The 18,820-nt window shown below is 47.6% G+C and overlaps 1 long non-coding RNA gene across 2 annotated transcripts; it reads left to right on the top strand.

The window, feature by feature from the left end:
• The first annotated feature begins 3,258 nt into the window (after nt 1-3,258).
• Nucleotides 3,259-18,594, top strand: LOC129843742 (uncharacterized). Of its 2 annotated transcripts, XR_008757877.1 has the most exons (6): nt 3,259-3,709; nt 9,727-9,754; nt 11,577-11,612; nt 11,800-11,876; nt 16,614-16,649; nt 16,904-18,594. It is a non-coding gene; the product is annotated as an uncharacterized LOC129843742 (long non-coding RNA). The 2 variants fall into 2 exon arrangements; XR_008757876.1 differs by having other exon boundaries at nt 16,614-18,594.
• Nucleotides 18,595-18,820: the final 226 nt, after the last annotated feature.

Here is an 18,820-nt window from a genome sequence, read left to right on the forward strand (position 1 = left end):
CCTGATGCAATCAGCAGCACGTGCTTCATAAACAGTGAACTGTGTCAGAAAGGTATGCTCAGGGAGGGCTGGAGACATGGATACGCAAACATTTAAAGCACATTATGTGTAAGATTAGTCCCTGTGTCCAAGAACGCTAAAGTAACCTGCCTAAATGACTACTGACCCTACTCCCACAGGAGTCACTAGTGCGCGATGGGACATGGACATCCCGGCCAACCAAACTCTCCCCTAACCCCGGACGCATACTGGGCCAAATGTGCGCCGCCCCATGGGTCTCCCGGTCGCGGCCGGTTGTGACAGAGCCTGGACTCGAACCCAGAATCCCTCAGACCACTGCGTCACTTGGGAGGCCGCTGATGATGCAATCTCTATTGCACTCCGCACTGCCCTTTCACACCTGGACAAAAGGAACACCTATGTGAGAATGCTATTTGTTGACTACAGCTCCTCGTTCAACACCATAGTGCCTTCTAAGCTCATCACTAAGCTAAGGACCCTGGGACTGAACACCTCCTTCTGCAACTGGATCCTGGACTTCCTGACGGGCCGCCCCCAGGGGCTAAGGGTAGGTAACAACACATCCGCCACGCTGATCCTCAACACGGGGGCCCCTCAGTGGTGCGTGCTCAGTCCCCTCCTGTACTCCTTGTTAACTCATGACTGCATGGCCAGGCACGACTCCAACACCATAATTAAGTTTGCCAATGACACAACAGTGGTAGGCCTGATCACCAACAACGATGAGACAGCCGATAGGGAGGTCAGAGACATGGCCTTGTGGTGCCAGGACAACAACCTCTCCCTCAACGTGATCAAGACAAAGGAGATGATTGTAGACTACAGGAAAAGGAGGACTGAGCACGGCCCCATTCTCAGCGACAGGGCTGTAGTGTAGCAGGTTGAGAGCTTCAAGTCCCTTGGCGTCCACATCACCAACAAACTAACATGGTCCAAGCACACCAAGACCATCGTGAAGAGGGCACGACAATTCCCCCTCAGGAGACTGAAAAGATTTAGCATAGGTCCTCAGATCCTCAAAAGGTTCTGCAGCTGCACCATCAAGAACATCCTGCCGGGTTGCATCACTGCCTGGTACGGCAACTGCTCGGCCTCCGACCGCAAGGCACTACAGAGGGTAGTGCGTACGGCCCAATACATCATTGGGGCCAAGTTTCCTGCCATCCAGGACCTCTATACCAGGCCAGAGGAAGGACGTAAAAATTGTCAAAGTCTCCAGCCACCCTAGCCATAGACTGTTCTCTCTGCTACCGCACGGCAAGCGGTACCGGAGCGCCAAGTCTAGGTCCAAGAGGCTTCTAAACAGCTTCTACCCCCAAGCCATAAGACTCCTGAACAGGTAATCAAATTGCTACCCAGACTATTTGCATTGCCCTCCCCCCTCTTTTACACTGCTGCTACTCTCTGATATTATCTATGCATAGTCACTTTAATAACTCTACCTACATGTACATATTACCTCAATTACCTCGACTAACCGGTTCCCCCGCACATTGACTCTGTACCGGTACCCCCTGTATATAGCCTCGCTATTGTTATTTTACCGCTGTTCTTTAATTATTTGTTAGTTTTATTTATTTTTTTGTGGTATTTTTCTTAACTGCATTGTTTGTAAAGGGCTTGTAAGTCAGCATTTCACTGTAAGGTTACACCTGTTGTATTCAGCACATGTGACAAACAACATTAGATTTGAGATTATATTGATGATATAGGACGGCTCAGGAAGATTATATTGGTAATGCAGCACGGTTCAGTAAGATTATATTGATGATGTAGGACGGTTCAGGAAGATTATATTGATGATGTAGCACAGTTCAGGTAGATTATATTGATGATGTAGCACGGTTCAGGTAGATTATATTGATGATGTAGGACGGTTCAGGAAGATTATATTGATGATGTAGCACGGTTCAGGAAGATTATATTGATGATGTAGCACTGTTCAGGAAGATTATATTGATGATGTAGCACTGTTCAGGAAGATTATATTGATGATGTAGCACGGTTCAGGGAGATTATATTGATGATGTAGCACGGTTCAGGAAGATTATATTGATGATGTAGGACGGTTCAGGAAGATTATATTGATGATGTAGCACGGTTCAGGTAGATTATATTGATGATGTAGGACAGTTCAGGAAGATTATATTGATGATGTAGCACAGTTCAGGTAGATTATATTGGTAATGTAGCACGGTTCAGGTAGATTATATTGGTGATGTAGCACGGTTCAGGTAGATTATATTGATGATGTAGCACGGTTCAGGAAGATTATATTGATGATGTAGCACGGTTCAGGTAGATTATATTGATGATGTAGCACGGTTCAGGAAGATTATATTGATGATGTAGCACGGTTCAGGTAGATTATATTGATGATGTAGCACGGTTCAGGAAGATTATATTGATGATGTAGCACAGTTCAGGAAGATTATATTGATGATATAGGACAGTTCAGGTAGATAATATTGATGATGTAGCACGGTTCAGGAAGATTATATTGATGATGTAGCACGGTTCAGGTAGATTATATTGATGATATAGGATGGTTCAGGTAGATTATATTGATGATATAGAATGGTTCAGGAAGATTATATTGATAATGTAGCACGGTTCAGTAAGATTATGTTGACGACGTAGCACGGTTCAGGAAGATTATATGGCCACCGGACCTGTACAGGTGTGGATGTAGTCCATTGAAGAGAGTTATTCCGTGCAACGGAGCTTTTGGTGTGTTGAGCTTTTTGATTAGGTTGAAATAGATTGATTAAGTTGCTTCAACGGGTTGGTTGTCTCGAGACGGAAGTAGAGAACAAGGAAACACACACACACACACACACACACACACACACACACACACACACACACACACACACACACACACACACACACACACACACACACACACACACACACACACACAGCCCTCTCATTGGCTGAGCCCCCTCCCTGACATGCCCACTCCTTGTTACCTGGGCAACCACACCAGGGGGAGGAATATACCCACTCTCCCCTCTTCTCCATCGCCACCTCTCTCTCTCTCAAACACACACACACACACACACACACACACACACACACACACACACACACACACACACACACACACACACACACAGGGTTACAACAGTCGCCCTCTCTCTTCCTCCCTCGCTCTCTCCTCCTCCTCTCTCTTTAAGTTTCCTCCCCCAATCCTTGACTTAACATGCTGCTTCAGTCTCACAGTGGAGACACTCAGAGAGCACCACAGAGAGAGACAGCAGCAGCAAACCACAGACAGCACTACTACTGTCCCCCTCTCTCTCTCTTCTCTCTCCACTGCTACAGTCCCCCCCTCCACCTTTCCTCTCCACTACTACTGTCCCTCTCTCCACCTCTTCTCTCTCCACTGCTACAGTCCCCCCCTCCACCTTTCCTCTCCACTACTACTGTCCCTCTCTCCACCTCTTCTCTCTCCCCTGCTACAGTCCCCCCCTCCACCTTTCCTCTCCACTACTACTGTCCCTCTCTCCCTCTCTTCTCTCTCCCCTGCTACAGTCCCCCCCCCCTCTACCTTTCCTCTCCACTACTACTGTCCACCTCTTCTCCACTTCTTCTCTCTCTGTGTCTCCCTTGTTCACCTTGTCTGGTCAGTGTGGATGTGAGATGGGTTGTGGATATTCCTCAACGACCAGCACGGCTGGAGGAGGTGAGTGTGCTATCGACCTAGCGCTGCTAAAGGGTGGTGAACGTGTATGTGTGTGTACGGTGTGTGTGTGTGTACGGTGTGTGTGTGTGTGTGTGTGTATGTGTGTGTGTGTGTGTGTGTGTGTGTGTGTGTGTGTGTGTGTGTGTGTGTGTGTGTGTGTGTATACTTTACACGTGAGTTATTTATGTTGATGTATTTGGCATAAGGAATTATGTTTAGTTTTTCTGCCAAACTCTCATTCTAGCGTCTCATATTGAGCTAACTGTCATAGCAAAAATGAATGAGTGGGCTTTACAATGAAAGCTATGGAAACAGGGCTTTACAATAGAAAGTTATGGAAACAGGGCTTTACAATAGAAAGCTATGGAAACAGCGCTTTACAATAGAGAGTTGTGGAAACAGTTCTTTACAATAGAGAGTTGTGTAAACAGTTCTTTACAATAGAGAGTTGTGGAAACAGGGTTTTATAATTATGGAGAGTTGGAGAGGTACCTTCTGTGTACAGTATGTGGGCAATGATTTCTGTGTGTGCGCTCGCTCGCTCATTCAAGTGCAACCGTGTGTGTGCGTGTGTTTGTTTGTGTGTGTGCGCTCGCTCGCTCGCTCATTCAAGTGCAACCGTATGTGTACGTGCTTGCCTGGCGTGTGTGAGTGTGTGTGTTTTGATTTGAAGCTAAACTAGTTGAATCAGACACACTGTCAGTTGGAATCAAAGCAGCAGTCTTGATGTCATTGATACGTCAACACTCTGAGGGGGAGAGGGGGAGGTGGAGAGGGAGAGGGAAAGGGGGGGAGATAGAGAGAGAGAGTTTCAGAAATCAAAGCCAATCGACATTACCCTTGAAATGCTTTCCCCTGATGTGATCATTCTGGAAAGAGAAACCCTTATGAAAGGAGATGTTCTATGTTAGTTATATTCAGTATGTTGGGCCGATGTGCCTTGGGTTTGATGTTCAATAGAAGGCATTTTCAACCTGTAATTCAACATGTAATGTTGTGTATGGAAAATGGATACTAGTGAAAATCAACAGGTAACAAGAGTACCATAGACACCATGTCCTAATGATGTACTGGTTAACATCTACTACAGTTAACATATTATCAACTGTCACATGAACAACACCATCATATGACTTGTTTACCTTGACTACCAGTAAACCACTAGTATAGCTGAGGTTGAGGATATGACGCGTTTACCTTGACTACCAGTAAACCACTAGTATAGCTGATGTTGAGGATATGACGTGTTTACCTTGACTAACAGTAAACCACTAGTATAGCTGATGTTGAGGATATGACGTGTTTACCTTGACTAACAGTATACCACTAGTATAGCTGATGTTGAGGATATGACGCGTTTACCTTGACTAACAGTAAACCACTAGTATAGCTGATGTTGAGGATATGACGCGTTTACCTTGACTAACAGTAGACCACTAGTATAGCTGAGGTTGAGGATATGACGTGTTTACCTTGACTAACAGTAGACCACTAGTATAGCTGATGTTGAGGATATGACGTGTTTACCTGGACTAACAGTAAACCACTAGTATAGCTGATGTTGAGGATATGACGTGTTTACCTTGACTACCAGTAAACCACTAGTATAGCTGATGTTGAGGATATGACGTGTTTACCTTGACTAACAGTAAACCACTAGTATAGCTGATGTTGAGGATATGACGCGTTTACCTTGACTAACAGTAAACCACTAGTATAGCTGATGTTGAGGATATGACGCGTTTACCTGGACTAACAGTAAACCACTAGTATAGCTGATGTTGAGGATATGACGTGTTTACCTGGACTAACAGTAAACCACTAGTATAGCTGATGTTGAGGATATGACGTGTTTACCTTGACTAACAGTAAACCACTAGTATAGCTGATGTTGAGGATATGACTTGTTTACCTTGACTAACAGTAAACCACTAGTATAGCTGATGTTGAGGATATGACGTGTTTACCTTGACTAACAGTAAACCACTAGTATAGCTGATGTTGAGGATATGACGCGTTTACCTTGACTAACAGTAAACCACTAGTATAGCTGATGTTGAGGATATGACGTGTTTACCTGGACTAACAGTAAACCACTAGTATAGCTGATGTTGAGGATATGACATGTTTACCTAAGGACTACCTGACCAGATATATCTGTTATGACTGGGGAGAGTGGTGCTCTGATGACTACCTGACCAGATATATCTGTTATGACTGGGGAGAGTGGTGCTCTGAGGACTACCGACCAGATATATCTGTTATGACTGGGGAGAGTGGTGCTCTGAGGACTACCTGACTAGATATATCTGTTATTACTGGGGAGAGTGGTGCTCTGAGGACTCCTGACCAGATATATCTGTTATGACTGGGGAGAGTGGTGCTCTGAGGACTACCTGACCAGATATATCTGTTATGACTGGGGAGAGTGGTGCTCTGAGGACTACCTGACCAGATATATCTTATGACTGGGGAGAGTGGTGCTCTGAGGACTACCGACCAGATATATCTGTTATGACTGGGGAGAGTGGTGCTCTGAGGACTACCGACCAGATATATCTGTTATGACTGGGGAGAGTGGTGCTCTGAGGACTACCTGACCAGATATATCTGTTATTACTGGGGAGAGTGGTGCTCTGAGGACTACCGACCAGATATATCTGTTATTACTGGGGAGAGTGGTGCTCTGATGACAGCCTGACCAGATATATCTGTTATGACTGGGGAGAGTGGTGCTCTGAGGACAGCCTGACCAGATATATCTGTTATGACTGGGGAGAGTGGTGCTCTGAGGACTACCGACCAGATAAATCTGTTATGACTGGGGAGAGTGGTGCTCTGAGGACTACCTGACCAGATATTTCTGTTATGACTGGGGAGAGTGGTGCTCTGATGACAGCCTGACCAGATATATCTGTTATAACTGAGGAGAGTGGTGCTCTGATGACTACCTGACCAGATATATCTGTTATGACTGGGGAGAGTGGTGCTCTGAGGACTACCTGACCAGATATTTCTGTTATGACTGGGGAGAGTGGTGCTCTGAGGACTCCTGACCAGATATATCTGTTATAACTGAGGAGAGTGGTGCTCTGATGACTACCTGACCAGATATATCTGTTATGACTGGGGAGAGTGGTGCTCTGAGGACTACCTGACCAGATATATCTTATGACTGGGGAGAGTGGTGCTCTGAGGACTACCGACCAGATAAATCTGTTATGACTGGGGAGAGTGGTGCTCTGAGGACTACCGACCAGATATATCTGTTATGACTGGGGAGAGTGGTGCTCTGAGGACTACCTGACCAGATATATCTGTTATTACTGGGGAGAGTGGTGCTCTGAGGACTACCTGACCAGATATATCTGTTATGACTGGGGAGAGTGGTGCTCTGAGGACTACCTGACCAGATATATCTGTTATGACTGGGGAGAGTGGTGCTCTGATGACTACCTGACCAGATATATCTGTTATTACTGAGGAGAGTGGTGCTCTGATGACTACCTGACCAGGTATATCTGTTATTACTGGGGAGAGTGGTGCTCTGATGACAGCTTGAGTACAGAATAGATAGGTGACTCAGGGACAAGATGCTTTCAACAGCACTCACAATGGGACAATGGCCAAGCTCATGAACACTGAAAGCAGTCAAGGTTTCTCTGTTGTAAAAAGAAAAGGTAGTGGATTGGAGAGATTTCAGATCCACACACACGCATGCATGCTCACACACGCACACACACACCACACACACACAGAGAGAGAGTGGTACTCAGCAATGTGTTGTGTTGGATTGGTCCTAAACATAACACCTTGTAGGCCAGTGACCAAAAAATCTCAATTGAATCCATTTTACATTCAGGCTGTAGCACAACAAAATGTGGAAAAGGTTAAGGGGTGTGAACACATTCCGAAGGCACTGTAGGTAGAGGTAGGTGTAGAGGTAGGTGTAGAGGTAGGTGTAGAGGTAGGTGTAGAGGTAGAGGTAGAGGTAGAGGTAGGTGTAGAGGTAGGTGTAGGGGTAGGTGTAGGGGTAGAGGTAGGGGTAGAGGTAGAGGTAGAGGTAGGTGTAGAGGTAGGTGTAGAGGTAGGTGTAGGGGTAGAGGTAGAGGTAGGTGTAGGGGTAGAGGTAGGGGTAGAGGTAGAGGTAGAGGTAGGTGTAGGGGTAGAGGTAGGGGTAGAGGTAGAGGTAGAGGTAGGTGTAGAGGTAGGTGTAGGGGTAGAGGTAGGTGTAGGGGTAGAGGTAGGGGTAGAGGTAGAGGTAGGTGTAGGGGTAGAGGTAGGGGTAGAGGTAGAGGTAGAGGTAGGTGTGGAGGTAGGTGTAGGGGTAGAGGTAGGGGTAGAGGTAGGGGTAGGTGTAGAGGTAGGTGTAGAGGTAGGTGTAGAGGTAGGTGTAGAGGTAGGTGTAGAGGTAGGGGTAGGTGTAGGGGTAGGTGTAGGGGTAGAGGTAGAGGTAGGGGTAGGGGTAGAGGTAGAGGTAGGGGTAGAGGTAGAGGTAGGGGTAGAGGTAGAGGTAGAGGTAGGGGTAGGGGTAGAGGTAGGGGTAGGGGTAGAGGTAGGGGTGGAGGTAGGGGTAAAGGTAGGGGTAGAGGTAGAGGTAGGGGTAAAGGTAGGGGTAGAGGTAGAGGTAGGGGTAAAGGTAGGGGTAGAGGTAGAGGTAGAGGTAGGGGTAGGGGTAGAGGTAGAGGTAGGGGTAGAGGTAGGGGTAGAGGTATAGGTAGGGGTAGGGGTAGAGGTAGAGGTAGGGGTAGAGGTAGAGGTAGGGGTAGGGGTAGAGGTAGGGGTAGAGGTAGGGGTAGAGGTAGAGGTAGGGGTAGAGGTAGGGGTAGAGGTAGGGGTAGAGGTAGAGGTAGGGGTAGAGGTAGGGGTAGGGGTAGAGGTAGAGGTAGAGGTAGGGGTAGGGGTAGGGGTAGGGGTAGAGGTAGAGGTAGGGGTAGGGGTAGAGGTAGAGGTAGGGGTAGAGGTAGAGGTAGGCATAGCCGTGGGAAGTAGCGGTACTGAGTGTGCTGCAGCACCCGCTGTGATGATTTGGCTCAGTTGGTAGAGCATGGCACTTGCAATGCTATGATTGTTGGTTCGTTTCCCACATGGGACCAGTACGAAAACGTATGAAAACGTATGAACTCACGACTGTAAGTTACTCTGGATAAGAGTGTCTACTAAAACGTATGAACTCACTACTGTAAGTTACTAAAACGTATGAACTCACTACTGTAAGTTACTAAAACGTATGAACTCACGACTGTAAGTTACTAAAACCTATGAACTCACTACTGTAAGTCACTAAAACCTATGAACTCACGACTGTAAGTTACTAAAACCTATGAACTCACTACTGTAAGTTACTAAAACCTATGAACTCACTACTGTAAGTTACTAAATCCTATGAACTCATTCCTGTAAGTCACTAAAACCGAAATGGAATGAATAAACCATTTCAGTTTTCTCACAGAAATAAATGTAATTTGCAAAGTATTTCAAGAAACTGGAAAACATATATCAAGCAAGTATTTTTATATTCCACAAGCATTATCAGATTAATTGTTTTGTACAGATAATTATCAGACTCAAGTTACAAATGTAAGTAAACACTCAAATACATTTAGTAAAAAAAATCACAAAGTATAGACGTCTGTAACACTGGGCCTTTACTAGTCCTGTATTAACAGACCTATATAGACGTCTGTAACACTGGGCCTTTACTAATCCTGTATTAACAGACCTATATAGACGTCTGTAACACTGGGCCTTTACTAGTCCTGTATTAACAGACCTATATAGACGTCTGTAACACTGGGCTTTTACTAGTCCTGTATTAACAGACCTATATAGACGTCTGTAACACTGGGCCTTTACTAGTCCTGTATTAACAGACCTATATAGACGTCTGTAACACTGGGCTTTTACTAGTCCTGTATTAACAGACCTATATAGACGTCTGTAACACTGGGCCTTTACTAGTCCTGTATTAGAGGACCGTTCAATCATCTTAAATGAATATATCTTTGTTCTCACAGGTCCAGCTGAAGCCTCCAGAGAAGAAGTGTGAGTATGGTTGTCTCTCTCTGGCCTCAAGCCCATATTTCTCTCACTAATCCACGGATTTTCAACTCTTAAGGGGGCACAAACGAGTGTACACTATTTGGTGGTAGGGGGAATCGGCCCGTGTTGTTGTTGTCAGCATGACAGCCGTAGGTGGAGAATGTGTTGTTGTTGTCAGTATGACAGCTGTAGGTGGAGAATGTGTTGTTGTCTTCAGTATGACAGCCGTAGGTGGAGAATGTGTTGTTGTCTTCAGTATGACAGCCGTAGGTGGAGAATGTGTTGTTCTTGTCAGTATGACAGCCGTAGGTGGAGAATGTGTTTTTGTTGTCAGTATGACAGCCGTAGGTGGAGAATGTGTTGTTGTTGTCAGCATGACAGCTGTAGGTGGAGAATGTGTTGTTGTTGTCAGAATGACAGCTGTAGGTGGAGAATGTGTTGTGTTGTTGTCAGCATGACAGCCGTAGGTGGAGAATGTATTGTTGTTATCAGTATGACAGCCGTAGGTGGAGAATGTGTTGTTCTTGTCAGTATATAGAATATGTGGTTGTTGGAAGCTAATAGGTCATGTTCTTTCATTAAAGGTGAAGAACCTTCCACGTCACTGCTCTGTTTATCCCAGCCAGGCACCACAAACATCCCCATCCGGTCTCACTCACACTCAGTCCTCACCTTGCCCACGGGGCCCTGGCTCTCAACTATGAAAGGAAAAACACAATTTCCTGGAATTAATGAGTCAGACATTAGTCAAATACTGTGGACTACTTCCTGATAAGCATATCGACAATTAGGCAGAGATCTCAACAAGCTGCCTGATAAACATATTGACAGGCAGGCCAAGTTCTCAACAAGCCTAGCGGGTCCCGTGTGGCTTCGTTGGTAGAGCACGGTGCTTGCAACGCCAGGGTTGTAGGAGAATATGGGTTCGATCCCCACGGAGGACCAGTACGAAATAAAACAAGTGTGGCTGTAAGTCGCTCTGGATAAGAGCCTCTGCTAAATGACTGAAAATAATGATAGCCAGGTCATCAATGAGACCGGTTTCGGCAGTGCTACAGAACTTCAACATAAACAGGTCTCTGGTGGAGAAAATACCCCTAGACGGTGAACACCCATGAACACGCACATTTAGATATTGGACAGACCTGAGTTGATCACTATTTCCTTTGTTTGATGTGACCGTGTGTCAGAGCTCCCGGGGGTGATGGACTTATCACTGACTGACTGACGTATTACTGACTGACTGACTCATTACTGACTGACTGAGTTATTACTGACTGACTGACTTATTACTGACTGACTGACTGACTTATTACTGACTGACTGAGTTATTACTGACTGACTGACTCATTACTGACTGACTGAGTTATTACTGACTGACTGACTTATTACTGACTGACTGAGTTATTACTGACTGACTGAATTGTTACTGACTGACTGAGTTATTACTGACTGACTGAGTTATTACTGACTGACTGACTTATTACTGACTGACTGAGTTATTACTGACTGACTGACTCATTACTGACTGACTGAGTTATTACTGACTGACTGAGTTATTACTGACTGACTGACTTATTACTGACTGACTGAGTTATTACTGACTGACTGACTTATTACTGACTGACTGACTGACGTATTACTGACTGACTGACTTATTACTGACTGACTGACTTATTACTGACTGACTGAGTTATTACTGACTGACTGACTTATTACTGACTGACTGAGTTATTACTGACTGACTGAATTGTTACTGACTGACTGAATTGTTACTGACTGACTGAATTGTTACTGACTTACTGACTGATGATGTCATTTACAGCACAGAGGAGTCTGCACAAGAAGAAGAAAAAAGGATGTGAGTAACATGGCGTGTGTGTGTGTGTGTGTGTGTGTGTGTGTGTGTGTGTGTGTGTGTGTGTGTGTGTGTGTGTGTGTGTGTGTGTGTGTGTGTGTGTGTGTGTGTGTGTGTGTTGCTCGAAGGTCACTGTGATCAAGACCTGTCTATCTATGTCTCTCTCACTGTGTGTGTCCTCTTCTCTCAGGAACTATGGAGGTGTGTATGTGGGACTACCAGCAGACCTGAGCACTATGCCTCCTATCCAGATGGGAACACACCAAGGTAACAGTCATACACAGATAGACTGATTTAGACTGTTTTGTTCTGACACAAGATGTGCTGGGTTTGGATGTGGACATCCTCTCAAACTCACGTCTCAATGTGTTTCTCAGCCTCCGTTATAGACACAAAGACTCTCAATTTCCTGTCAGGCCTTAGAGGTCAGGAGGAAGCATGAGAGAGTTCTGGTTAAAACACTTCTGACTGAGGAGGATCGTTCTGAGGGAGAGGGATGTGGATCTGGTGGTGTGGGAGTGATCTGGTGGTGTGTTAGTGATCTGGTGGTGTGTTAGTGATCTGGTGGTGTGTTAGTGATCTGGTGGTGTGTTAGTGATCTGGTGGTGTGGGAGTGATCTGGTTGTGTGTTAGTGATCTGGTGGTGTGTTAGTGATCTGGTGTTGTGTTAGTGATCTGAGGGAGAGGGATGTGGATCTGGTGGTGTGTTAGTGATCTGGTGTTGTGTTAGTGATCTGGTGGTGTGTTAGTGATCTGGTGGTGTGGGAGTGATCTGGTTGTGTGTTAGTGATCTGGTGGTGTGTTAGTGATCTGGTGTTGTGTTAGTGATCTGAGGGAGAGGGATGTGGATCTGGTGGTGTGTTAGTGATCTGGTGGTGTGTTAGTGATCTGGTGGTGTGTTAGTGATCTGGTGGTGTGTTAGTGATCTGGTGGTGTGGGAGTGATCTGGTTGTGTGTTAGTGATCTGGTGGTGTGTTAGTGATCTGGTGTTGTGTTAGTGATCTGAGGGAGAGGGATGTGGATCTCGTGGTGTGTTAGTGATCTGGTGGTGTGTTAGTGATCTGGTGTTGTGTTAGTGATCTGGTGGTGTGTTAGTGATCTGGTGGTGTGTTAGTGATCTGGTGGTGTGTTAGTGATCTGGTGGTGTGGGAGTGATCTGGTTGTGTGTTAGTGATCTGGTGGTGTGTTAGTGATCTGAGGGAGAGGGATGTGGATCTGGTGGTGTGTTAGTGATCTGGTGGTGTGTTAGTGATCTGGTGGTGTGTTAGTGATCTGGTGGTGTGTTAGTGATCTGGTGGTGTGTTAGTGATCTGGTGGTGTGTTAGTGATCTGGTGGTGTGTTAGTGATCTGGTGGTGTGGGAGTGATCTGGCGGTGTGGGAGTGATCTGGTGGTGTGGGAGTGATCTGGTGGTGTGGGAGTGATCTGGTGGTGTGGGAGTGATCTGGTGGTGTGGGAGGGATCTGGCGGTGTGGGAGTGATCTGGCGGTGCGGGAGTGATCTGGTTGTGTGTTAGTGATCTGGTGGTGTGTTAGTGATCTGGTGGTGTGGGAGTGATCTGGCGGTGTGGGAGTGATCTGGCGGTGTGGGAGTGATCTGGCGGTGTGGGAGTGATCTGGCGGTGCGGGGGTGATCTGGCGGTGCGGGGGTGACCTGGCGGTGCGGGAGTGATCTGGTGGTGCGGGAGTGATCTGGTGGTGATCTGGTGGTGTGTTAGTGATCTGGTGGTGTGTTAGTGATCTGGTGGTGTGTTAGTGATCTGGTGGTGTGTTAGTGATCTGGTGGTGTGTTAGTGATCTGGTGGTGTGTTAGTGATCTGGTGGTGTGTTAGTGATCTGGTGGTGTGTTAGTGATCTGGTGGTGTGGGAGTGATCTGGTGGTGTGGGAGTGATCTGGTGGTGTGGGAGTGATCTGGTGGTGTGGGAGTGATCTGGTGGTGTGGGAGTGATCTGGTGGTGTGGGAGTGATCTGGTGGTGTGGGAGTGATCTGGTGGTGTGGGAGTGATCTGGTGGTGTGGGAGGGATCTGGCGGTGTGGGAGGGATCTGGCGGTGTGGGAGTGATCTGGTGGTGTGGGAGTGATCTGGTGGTGCGGGAGTGATCTGGTTGTGTGTTAGTGATCTGGTGGTGTGGGAGTGATCTGGCGGTGTGTTAGTGATCTGGCGGTGTGTTAGTGATCTGGCGGTGTGTTAGTTATCTGGCGGTGCGGGAGTGATCTGGTGGTGCGGGAGTGATCTGGTGGTGCGGGAGTGATCTGGTGGTGCGGGAGTGATCTGGTGGTGCGGGGGTGATCTGGCGGTGTGTTAGTGATCTGGCGGTGTGTTAGTGATCTGGCGGTGTGTTAGTGATCTGGTGGTATGTTAGTGATCTGGTGGTGTGTTAGTGATCTGGTGGTGTGTTAGTGATCTGGTGGTGTGTTAGTGATCTGGTTGTGTGTTAGTGATCTGGTGGTGCGGGAGTGATCTGGTGGTGCGGGAGTGATCTGGTGGTGTGTTAGTGATCTGGTTGTGTGTTAGTGATCTGGTTGTGTGTTAGTGATCTGGTTGTGTGTTAGTGATCTGGTTGTGTGTTAGTGATCTGGTTGTGCGGGAGTGATCTGGCGGTGCGGGAGTGATCTGGCGGTGCGGGAGTGATCTGGCGGTGTGTTAGTAAACTGGCGGTGTGGGAGTGATCTGGCGGTGCGGGAGGGATCTGGCGGTGTGTTAGTGATCTGGCGGTGTGTTAGTGATCTGGCGGTGTGTTAGTAATCTGTCGGTGCGGGAGTGGTCTGGGGGTGGGGGGGTGACCTGTTGGTGCGGGAGTGATCTGGTGTTGCGGGAGTGAACAGGCGTTGCGGGAGTGACCAGGCGGTGCGGGAGTGACCTGGCGGTGCGGGAGTGACCTGGCGGTGCGGGAGTGACCTGGCTGTGCGGGAGTGACCTGGCGGTGCGGGAGTGACCTGGCGGTGCGGGAGTGACCTGGCGGTGCGTTAGTGGTCTGGCGGTGCGTTAGTGATCTGGCGGTGCGTTAGTGATCTGGCGGTGCGGGAGTGATCTGGTTGTGTGTTATTGATCTGGTGGTGCGGGAGTGATCTGGCGGTGCGGGAGTGATCTGGCGGTGTGTTAGTAAACTGGCGGTGTGGGAGTGATCTGGCGGTGCGGGAGGGATCTGGCGGTGTGTTAGTGATCTGGCGGTGTGTTAGTGATCTGGCGGTGTGTTAGTAATCTGTCGGTGCGGGAGTGGTCTGGCGGTGGGGGGGTGACCTGTTGGTGCGGGAGTGATCTGGTGTTGCGGGAGTGAACAGGCGTTGCGGGAGTGACCAGGCGGTGCGGGAGTGACCTGGCGGTGCGGGAGTGACCTGGCGGTGCGGGAGTGACCTGGCGGTGCGGGAGTGACCTGGCGGTGCGGGAGTGACCTGGCGGTGCGGGAGTGACCTGGCGGTGCGGGAGTGACCTGGCGGTGCGGGAGTGACCTGGCGGTGCGTTAGTGGTCTGGCGGTGCGTTAGTGATCTGGTTGTGCGTTAGTGATCTGGCGGTGCGGGGGTGACCTGTTGGTGCGGGAGTAATCTGGTTGTGTGCTAGTGATCTGGTGTTGCGGGAGTGATCTGGTGTTGCGGGAGTGATCTGGCGGTGCGGGAGTGACCTGGCGGTGCGGGAGTGACCTGTCGGTGCGGGAGTGACCTGTCGGTGCGGGAGTGACCTGTCGGTGCGGGAGTGACCTGTCGGTGCGGGAGTGACCTGTCGGTGCGGGAGTGACCTGTCGGTGCGGGAGTGACCTGTCGGTGCGGGAGTGACCTGTCGGTGCGGGAGTGACCTGTCGGTGCGGGAGTGACCTGTCGGTGCGGGAGTGACCTGTCGGTGCGTTAGTGACCTGTCGGTGCGTTAGTGACCTGTCGGTGCGTTAGTGACCTGTCGGTGCGTTAGTGACCTGTCGGTGCGTTAGTGACCTGTCGGTGCGTTAGTGACCTGGCGGTGCGTTAGTGGTCTGGCGGTGCGTTAGTGGTCTGGCGGTGCGTTAGTGGTCTGGCGGTGCGTTAGTGGTCTGGCGGTGCGTTAGTGGTCTGGCGGTGCGTTAGTGATCTGACGGTGCGGGAGTGATCTGGTTGTGCGTTATTGATCTGGCGGTGCGGGAGTGATCTGGTTGTGTGTTAGTGATCTGGCAGTGCGGGGGTGACCTGTTGGTGCGGGAGTAATCTGGTTGTGTGCTAGTGATCTGGTGTTGCGGGAGTGATCTGGCGTTGCGGGAGTGATCTGGCGTTGCGGGAGTGATCTGGCGTTGCGGGAGTGATCTGTCCGTGCGGGAGTGACCTGTCGGTGCGGGAGTGACCTGTCGGTGCGGGAGTGACCTGTCGGTGCGGGAGTGACCTGTCGGTGCGGGAGTGACCTGTCGGTGCGGGAGTGACCTGTCGGTGCGGGAGTGATCTGGCGGTGCCGGAGTGATCTGGCGATGTGTGATATTGATGTCACTGCTACAGGTTATACACAGTGATGATGGTGTGTGTGTGTGGACGTGTGTGTGTGTGGACGTGTTTAACTATTCTTGTGAGAAGTCCCCACAAGAATAGTAACCAAACAAAAATTGGACCAACTGGGGACATTTTGTTAGTCCCCTCAAAGTCAAATGCTATTTCTAGGGAGTTTAGGGTTAAGGTTAGAATTAGGGTTAGAATTATGTTAAGGGTTAGGAGCTAGGGTTAGGGTTAAGGTTAAGTTTTTGGGTAAGAAAATGTGTTAGGTTTAGGGGTTAGGGAAAATAGGATTTTGATTGGGACTGAATTGTGTGTGTGCGTGCGTGCATGAGAGTGCACATTTGTGTGGTCGTGTGTGTGTTTGTGTCCCGTTGGGTGTTATAATGAGGAGACTGGGATCCTGTGGCAGGTAATTGGTAATGCCACTCTCCCCAGGGACTAGCTGAAGTGATGAGCACCTCAAGGAGGCTAGGGCTTACAGCCTTAATGAAGCAGCAGGTGTGTGGGGGTGTGTGTGTCCACGTCAAGTCCTAGTAATTTTCTCTTTTCTCCCCACAGATGAGTGAAGCATCATTGAAACAACTTTCACTAAAGGTATGATGTCAACAGCCCCGATCTCAATATCAGATGTCAATATCCTATGTTAAACTCTCTGCCTCAATCTCAGAAGTTCATCTTTTGGGACTCTCACACCCACTACAGAGAGAGAGAGAGAGAGAGGGAGAACTGTCAGGATAATGATGTCAGCAAGAATGAAGGAAGGAATTGTTCTCTTTGATCTCTGATTGGCTCCATGGGACCCAGTAGAACCTCTAGGGGACCAATCATCTCCCTCTCTCTCTCCATAGGAACTGAACTGGGATCAGTTTCTAAGGTGAATGATCAGACCATGGGTCAAATGCTCACCATGGATGTGACTGCTCAGGAATCAGCGTCGTGTTAATAGGCACAAAACGGAATAAAAAAGTCCAAAACGAAATGGAAGTGGGAGGTACTATCTGAACTTGTTCAATAAGAAATACTTGTTTTCATTTGTGTTAAACAAAATTTGAAAACAGGCACCCTAATGAACACGACCCAGGTCAAAGGGCATCACGGATGTTGGAGTCGGCATTCACCACTCAGGATCATGAGACAAGGCAACCTTCTACTCAGAACTAAATGTCAGACTGGATCAGATAGGCCTATTCAGATCTCAGCAATACCAAGAAACAAGACCTCTCTCAGAACTCCTATTCAAATATTTCTTGATTTTTTTCTCTCTGTCTCTGAGTCAATAGTTCTCAGAAATTATCTCTATAGGAGCTGGATCAAATGTTCCCCATTTGTATCATTGGCCGAATAGAGAATAATCTTTCTTCACTCAATATGTAGTCATATGTACAGTCGTGGCCAAAAGTTTTGAGAATGACACAAATATTAATTTCCACAAAGTTTGCTGCTTCAGTGTCTTTAGGTATTTTTGTCAGATGTTACTAAGGAATACTGAAGTATAATTACAAGCATTTCATAAGTGTCAAAGGCTTTTATTGACAATTACATGAAGTTGATGCAAAGAGTCAATATTTGCAGTGTTGACCCTTCTTTTTCAAGACCTCTGCAATCCACCCTGGCATGCTGTCAATTAACTTCTGGGCCAGCCCATTGGCAGCCCATTCTTGCATAATCAATGCTTGGAGTTTGTCAGGATTTGTGGGGTTTTGTTTGTCCACCCACTTCTTGAGGATTGACCACAAGTTCTCAATGGGATTAAGGTCTATCGATGTTTTGTTCCCCGAGCCACTTAGTTATCACTTTTGCCTTATGGCAAGGTGCTCCATCATGCTGGAAAAGGCATTGGTCATCACCAAACTGTTCCTGGATGGTTGGGAGAAGTTGCTCTCGGAGGATGTGTTGGTACCATTCTTTATTCATGGCTGTGTTCTTAGACAAAATTGTGAGTGAGTCCACTCCCTTGGCTGAGAAGCAACCCATTTACATTTACATTTAAGTCATTTAGCAGACGCTCTTATCCAGAGCGACTTACAAACCCCACACATGAATGGTCTCAGGATGCTTTACTGTTGGCATGACACAGGACTGATGGTAGCGCTCACCTTGTCTTCTCCGGACAAGCTTTTTTCCGGATGCCCCAAACAATCTGAAAGGGGATTCATCAGAGAAAATGACTTTACCCCAGTCCTCAGCAGTCCAATCTCTGTACCTGCAGAATATCAGTCTGTCCCTGATGTTTTTCCTGGAGAGGAAAGGGCTTCTTTGCTGCCCTTCTTGATACCAGGCCATCCTCCAAAAGTCTTCGCCTCACTGTGCGTGCAGATGCACTCACACCTGCCTGCTGTCACTCTTCATAACATTCTGGAGTATATGCAAATTGCCATCATACAAACTGAGGCAGCAGACTTTGTGAAAATTAATATTTGTGTCATTCTCAAAACTTTTGGCCACGACCGTATTTTTTCTTTTCTTGAATGTATTCCAACATGTTAACTATTTTCACAACATAGTTTCCACATTCTTAAATAAATCTTGTGGAAATGCATTGTGTGCTCGTGTGCATATGTCTTCAGAAATGTATGATTTCTGTATGTGTGCGTGCATGTGTTGTGTCTGTCTCTGTGTGTCTTTTTTTCTGTGTGTAATTGAAAGGCATATTCCTCACCAGTCATCTCCTCAGTACGACTAGCCTACACTTCATGTACAGTCTAGCTGTTATGTGCTGCTGAGATTCTTCAAATGACTATAGACTAGTTTTAGATCGACTCCTT

Source organism: Salvelinus fontinalis, unplaced genomic scaffold, assembly GCF_029448725.1.
Source record: "Salvelinus fontinalis isolate EN_2023a unplaced genomic scaffold, ASM2944872v1 scaffold_0157, whole genome shotgun sequence".
In the NCBI taxonomy this organism is placed as follows: domain Eukaryota; kingdom Metazoa; phylum Chordata; class Actinopteri; order Salmoniformes; family Salmonidae; genus Salvelinus; species Salvelinus fontinalis.